We start from the raw sequence: 8,000 nt of genomic DNA, 5'->3' as shown, positions 1-8,000 counted from the left end.
CTGCCTGCTTAATGTATTATACTGATATTAACTAGCATAAACATATATTGTTTATATAAATTGTAAATACTATATATATATAGGCACCCAAGAGCCTGGGCCTAGGGCAGCAGATTCTGTGGGGAGGCCCTCAGGTACTTATTTAATTGATTAAAAAAAACACAGCCTTGGATAGGTACCCGCTTTGAACATTTGAAGAGAGATCTGCTCTGTATGAAACTGATGCAAGTTTATTTTAAGAAGTGTAAAGATCTATTGGGCATTTGAAACAATGGATAAGGTTATGGTTGCCACCTTGCCCCTTTAATACCAGACATGTATTGAATTCACAACCAGCAATTGCTAGCAATTCATTTAGATGCATGCTGCAGACTGAATTGATTTATGTGCAGCCAAGCAACACGCATCTAACTTAATTACTAACTTGCCATGCAGGATTAAGAAAATATCTTAATTGTTGCTTATGCTTAGTGAGGCCAGATATTACTTGCATAATGTAAGTAAAATAATGTCTTGAATCACTTTTTAAAAACAAAAAAACAAACAAACAATCTACCTATACTAATATATTTGAATAGTTGTTTTGGTGCAAAAAGAGTTAAGTGTATCCAAGTCAATAATGGAGTGCTAGATGGGGGGTTGGTCACCAGTACAGTCTGCCAGAAGCAGGGGAGTGATCTGTTGATTCACAAATCAGCTACATTGTAATGCGGTGCCGAAGGAGGCAGCCATCTGTTCGGTTTGTAAGCCAGTCACTCCTCCTGTATCTGGACTCGGAGAAAAGAGAAATAATGGCATTAACTACATTAAGGAGGTCATACATTAGTCTGCCAGCTGTGGGCTGTTTTAGAGGCGAGGCAAACATTGCATACAATACAAACCAAAAAAAACCCCACAATCATACAGCTATTTCATATTATATGAACTGAAATGTAGGTGAAAAAGCTATAGAAAAGGACACATTGGTGCTACATTGATCTGATTTATTGATTTCATCTAGTGTGCACATTTTGTTGATTTTAGGGTAAGTAATTTAATGGAATCTAGCACTCAGATGTGTCCTAGACAGATTCAGTGAGAGGACCAGAAATGTCATAAAGGGAAAATTCTATAGTTCTGTAAATTTTCTATTCCACAGTTCAGTAAATTGCATTTGACCCCTGTTTATCCTTTTGTGCAAGGAGTAAACCCATTGTATCCTACAGAGCTTATCTGTTATCTGCTAAAAAAACATACATAAGGCCTTTTGCTCTTTTCACCTTAAATGGCTGCCCCCATGGCTACACAGCAGTTTATTCATATAAAGTCTAGTAGTGTTTTTGAAGCAACGCACAACTTTTACCAGTGCCCCTCTAGTGTCGCGTCCCCACCCCCCTCTGGTCAGCGTGCAGGCATGTGAAAGTGCCACACCCGCGATATTACTAGTAAGGAGCGCCTTGTGGTGGGGGTGAGAAGAGTTATGTGCCTAGCGCCTTCCAGCATTGCGCCCTAGGCATGTACCTTTTCTGCCTACCCCTAGTTCCGGCCCTGAGGGTGGTGGCACTTGGTAAATTATGCCATCAGCGTTTTATTTCTGTGTAGAAAACAGAATGTCAGAAATACCTTTGCACTGGTGTCAATGTAAATTGCTGGTACTGAAACATTTGCTTTGCGTGCCTAAGGGCTGTGGCACACGGGAAGATTAGTCACCTGCAACAAATCTCCCTTGTCACGGGCTTCTAATCTCCCTGAAATTCCATCCCAGTGGCGAAAATGTAAATCACCTATGGGATGGCATATGCGGTGCGGCGATTTGCCACAATTGCCGAAGTTGCCTCGAGAGGCAAATTCGGCGATCGCGGTGCCGCATATGCCATCCCTCCGGCGATTTACAATCTCGCCACTGGGATGGAATTTCAGGGGAGATTAGAAGCCTGTGACAAGGGAGATTTGTTGCGCGCCGACTAATCTCCCCGTGTGCCACAGCCCTAAAAATGTAGGCGACAGCAATTTCCAGCATTTACGCTATTCAATTTTTTTACCACTAGCAATGCACATCTAAGCTATGTTATTTTCTGAAGTTCTGTCACTAATACTGAATAATGAACAGGGGTCTTAAGCTGGCCATACACGTGGCGATCTGAAGATGTGAAACATCGTCAGATCCGCCACACACCATTCAGGGCTGAATCGGCAGGTAAGGAGGTAGAAACAATAGGTTTTCTACCTCCTTCTGCCGATTCAGCGCTGAAGGGAGATTTTGGTCAGGCGCCTTCTATGGTGCCTGATCAAAATTTTCAAGCTGGTCCGATCGGCGAGTCGGCCGATATCAGCAGCTTCCTGCGATATCGGTCAACTCGCCGACATACCATACACGCACCGAATATCGTACAAAACAAGGTTTCGTACGATATTATTGGTGCATGTATGGCCACCTTTACAATAATTTAACAAACAAGGGTTACAGAGTAAAAATCTTTGGGTGACTTCAGAAAGCTGAAATGACACATTTGTTTTCCTACAGGCAATTTACGTTGTCATCATTAGGCAAGCATTCAGAGGAGATTAATCGCAGGGCAACTAATCTCCTCCTGTGTCATTGCCCTAAGTAGGACTGATAACAACCGCTTTGGATACCATTGTTTAGACTGATAAGTAGTTTAGATAGATAGCCATTGTAGATTTGTAGCACTGCATGTTTGCTACTGAGAGCAGCTGCAGCTTAAGCTGGCCATACACAGGCAAATCCGCTCGCTTGGCGATGTTGCCAAGCGAGTGGATCTTCACCCGATATCCCCACCTTTGGGTGGGCGATATCAGGGAGGCATGTAGGCGAATTCGATCGTTTGGCCCTGGGGCCAAACGATCGAATCCTACACGCGGCAATGGGGCAGTCGGTTCGGGGACCGCATCAACGAGCCGATGCGGTCCCCAATCCGACTGGATTTTCTAACCTGGCCGATCGATATCTGGCCAATTTCAGTCCAGATATTGGTCGGCCAGGCCCCTCAGTTCTGCCCCTACACGGGCCGATAAGCTGCCGAATCAGTCCAAGGGAATGTTAGTCGGCCTGTGTATGGGGACCTTTAGGTCTATGACACACAGGGCTAATTAGTAGCAGCTACTCACAGCAACAAAACTACAGACAATACCCTGCCATAGCCAATACTGAGAACTGTCTCTGCTAAAACACATGTAGAGACAATTATCAGTATTTGGCTACATGTAACTCTGTGTGTTGTTGTGTTTGGTTCCTCTTGTTCCATTTGCAAGGCTATGATAACCTGCATGGCTAAGGGCTCTGGCACACGGGGAGATTAGTCGCCCGCGACAAAACTCCCTGTTCGCGGGCGACTTATCTCCCCTAATTGCCATCACCTGCCATCCCACCGGCGAAAATGTAAGCCACCGGTGGGATGGCACACGCGGCGGTGCAATTTTGGGAAATCGACGAAAAAGCCTTGTGAGTCAACTTCAGCGATTTCCCGAAAGCGCGCCGCCGCGTGTGCGATCCCACCGGCGACTGACATATTCGCCGGTGGGATGACAGGTGATGGCAACTCGGGGAGATTAGTCGCCCGCGAACAGGGAGTTTTGTTGCAGGGGACTAATCTCCCCGTGTGCCAGAGCCCTAAGACAGTGCTATTTTACCAGCCAGACAAAATAAGGCCTGTTTACAATGTTATTAATAGGGAAGCAAAAAAAAAAATAAAATAAAAATGGCATGTTAGTTAGTTAGTTACTTATTGGTCTGAAAGGTTGGATGTTGTAGAACTGTCTGACTGTTGCTTTGTATTTTGCATTTCATGATCTAATCAGATCACAGGTTTGGGCGGAAAATTTAGTCAGAAATCATATAGAAACTATCATCATTACTATAAAACTTTGGTTCTATAAAAAGAATATACTTATACATTTCTTTGTATATTAAATAATAATGTCCTATTATAGTTCCTGGACTTGTAACAAACAGTGGCAGTAGTCTTGGTTGGTTTTCATTCTGTACATGGCTGATTATGCAAATGTTTAATCACACCCTCCTCTTCAACTCCAGAGCCCAGAACCATAGACATTCTCCTGCAGGTAAACACAAATGGGAAAATCTATAGTGGAACGGGGTATGGTTAGGGGCTGAAGAGTGTCTGGCAGAGAAAGGAGAGAGCTCAGTGCTGTGGAGGTTATAACAACATGCATTTAGCATAGGTGCACCCAATGCAGGCACCCACGCTGCTTATGATGTTCTTGCCCTTTCTGCTGCTTTGTATAACTCCCAACTCCCTTTTACTGTTACTGCCAGTTCAACATTGTCTATGTAGGCTTCAGAGTTTGAAAACATAGACAAAAAAAAATCCCAGTCCCTACCCCCTCTCTATGTAATGGTTCAAAACCTAATCACACTGCTTGGTATGAAAATCAATTGAATCCTTACATTGCCATCTCTGCTATTAATAGTGATAACCATTACACAGGGAGGCAGATCAAGTTTTCCAAGAAAAAAAAAATCTCGCTTAACCTAGACCAAGTTTTTTCTTTTTTTTTCAAGTACAATTTTTTAATTTGTTTAAAGCAAAGAGATTCAACAGTACAAATTACTGACAAATTGTCACATAACAGGACAGTTCAACAACCGTAAACAGCAATGTTATTTAATATCACATTGTGAGGTGCTGTCATCTAATGTTTATGCCAGTGATGGCTTGTTCCTTCATATAACTGTCTGTTTTGTCAAACAAGGATAGAAGAGTTGGGAAGAATTAGGGGGGAAATTAAATGAAGTAGGGATAGGGATATAGAGTTCCAGTTTTGATAGCACTGTATAGAAGAACCACCATAAGTTATGTTTCATATTAGGTGTCTCGTGAATGGATCAAGTTTTTCTTTTGAACATTTTTTTACATTTTTAATTTTTTTTTAGCATATTTATGAAACAACTGAAATTAGAAAAAGTCTGTTTCAACATAATATCAATTTTTATGACCATTCACTGGAATAAAATAGCTGCAACGTTGAAAATCCTCCTTCAGTTTGGCTTCTAAATTCACATGCCAAGTATTAGTTGCCAAAGTTTTCAGTAAATTTTTTCATAAAAATCAAAATTTAACAAAATTTGAAATACCTTATCTTTTGCTCTGAGCAATATATATATATATATATGCGTATAGATAACTGCCATTTGTGAATGCACGCCTTATGAACTTGCACATGATAAGAAGGACATCTAGTGGATCAATATGAGAACTGGTTTTAGTAGATACATGCACCGGTTATGGCATTTAGAACATACATTTTCTAAACACAAATATGACATAATATTCAGGTCTAATCCTCAACTATATAAGGTCAGGGCCAGCATCAGAGGAGTACAGGGAGAAGTCCAGTCTGGGGCCCCATGGTAGAGAACAGCCTGAAAAAATGTTTGCTTGGCAGGCCACACAAGGGAAGCAGGACAAGTTTGGACAGATCATTGGCACATTTTGGATGGGCATGGTCAGGGTTGATCAAGGGCATGGCCAGATATGCAATATAGTTGGTTGCCATTTACTGGGGCCCAATTCTAAACACAAATGTATGCATTCTTGCGCCAATATCCACTCTGGATAGCTCCATATAGATCAACACCGTGCTTTCCTCAGCATCCATAAAAGACCTGCAGAAGAAAATGGATGTTCCGCTTAGTGTGCCCTTGCCCTATAGGTAAGCCCACAAAACCCCAGGGACAGGAGCATGACAGGTATGTCCAAGATGCCCCCAGATTGCTTTAGAAATGGGTGGGCATCTCCAATAAAAAGCTCTCTTATGTCTTAAATACCTTAGATTTGATTACCTCAGTTATCTGTTATTTTATGTAGCCTCAGCACATTTTACATCAAACCTGCCCCAGTGGAGCTTACAATCCAATTTGAGAGGCATATTTATTATAGTGTGTAAGCCAACATCTCCAGTGATGTTGCCTATAGCAACCAATTAGATCTTTGCTTTTGTTTCCTAACGTGTAGATGACCCTTAAAATCTATTTGCTGATTGGTTTTAAGTGATCCAGTGATCTTGGTTTACACAGTAATAAATATGCCTGTGAGTAAACATGGGACAGAAACTGTTCCACTATTTAAGATTAGTAGATAGGAATAAAGACACTATAATCCAATTATGTTTATACTATATCTGGTGTAATATTTAACTCCTAGGAAATGCTTTTAGATTTGTTTCTCTTACTGTGCCTGATTCAAGAAATTCATGTCAAACTGAGCAATTATAGACGTTATATTAGATTATATAAGCATTGCATTATAAATGAAATAAATGTTTCCATGATGTTAGCCCCATAGCCATGAGCTAATATTTCATGTCTCTATAAGTCCTGTGGTGTGTTAAATATCTAGCATAGGAATGCAGCTGGACCTGGGTGATGGCAATGTGCAAAGGGCCTAAGGCAGAGAATGCTAAAGTGCAGACCCACAGGTTCATGAAAGCTTTCTGGAGAAGGATATTAAGCAAGGTCAACTTTTCTGTTTTTTTCTGTTTTTACTGTATACCAACAGTGGAAGAATAGAGGAGGCTTGGGAAGATGACAGGTTACTAGAGAGGTAACTCTTGGATATGTTTGCTGACAGAAGTTCAGATAGCTGTTAATGAAAGGGTAATATAACATGTGAAATGAGCACAGTAAAATCAGTGACAATATATGTATGTATATATATATATATATATATATATGTTTGTAAAAAAAAAGTACTAATGTAAAGGAATTAACAGAACTTGGAATAAAAACTGAATAAAAACTGAGGATACTTAGCCAAGAGCACAATCGGCTACACAACACTGCAGGTATCAACTGGTGCACATTTGGCAATATCTCCATTCCTGTGGTTACAGACCCTCAGAGAAGAATAGGACCAATGAATAATTGTGATTTTGTATTGTACATTATATTTCACTTTTAAAAAAAATCATAGCTAACTTCCAAAGTGCAAGGGTAAAAGTGTCACATGCCATCATTAATGGCTTTCACAGCAGTAGTTTAAAGAGTGAACAAGGTGTTGTTTCCACCAATGATAAAAGGCCTGATTCTAATTTGCTAAAAAGTACAAGAATGATAAGGACGATTTATTCACTTATTATGAAGATCAGACAAAGACAAACGTGGGCCAAAGCCACTGCAAGTAGGAAGTGTGGAGGAACAAACAGAAGCCATCTGATATACATAGCAGGAGTGGTGCCACAGCATAGACTTGCTTAGTTGCCTCTGGAATAGATTATAGAGGCATTCAAAATAGTCTTCATAAAGGGACAAATGCCATCAGACTCAACACTGTAACCTGTGACAAGACAGTGATCCAATACAATAATGCCCATAGAAGTTTGAGGAAATGGTGGCAAAAAATTTTTGTCTCTGTTTGTTGTCAAAAATGAACAAAAATTTTTAACTATGTAAAAAGTTGATTAACTATGTAATCAAATAAGAAGTTCTGGTTGGACCAATTATAGCTCAATACACTGTCCAAATGTGGAACTCCAGTTGTGCCTCTATGCATAGTTATCTCTATAGCTGAACCCTCTTGTGTGGAATTTGAGTGCAGAGAGAGAAATGGATTATACTAGGCTTTGAGGTTTTTGACTTAAATTATAAAATGATATATAAAAAATTTAAAATGATATATAAAATTATTGTGAGACTCCTGTTCTTTTTCAATTAATGTAAAGTGCTGCTATATAAATAAGTGATGGTAATGATAAATGATGATGATTTGAAAGCAGGGTCTTTTAGGCAACTTCACCACTCTTACAGCTATGTAAAGGATAAGTAAGCCTTTTATCTTAAAATCCCATAAAATTACTGTAGGCAGCACCTACAATAACATACCTTCCTCCCTGAATGCAGATTTGTTTAATTATTACAGCCAGCTTTCAAAGCACTCATTTTCTCTCTGACTATGATGACCTCAAAGAGGTGCCTGCTACATACCTGTCAGCATTTGAAAAATGGAAAGAGGGACAAAAATGGCGTGCATAGCGCAGTGAAA

Source organism: Xenopus tropicalis, chromosome 1, assembly GCF_000004195.4.
Source record: "Xenopus tropicalis strain Nigerian chromosome 1, UCB_Xtro_10.0, whole genome shotgun sequence".
NCBI lineage: Eukaryota > Metazoa > Chordata > Amphibia > Anura > Pipidae > Xenopus > Xenopus tropicalis.
This window is presented reverse-complemented; position numbering follows the sequence as displayed.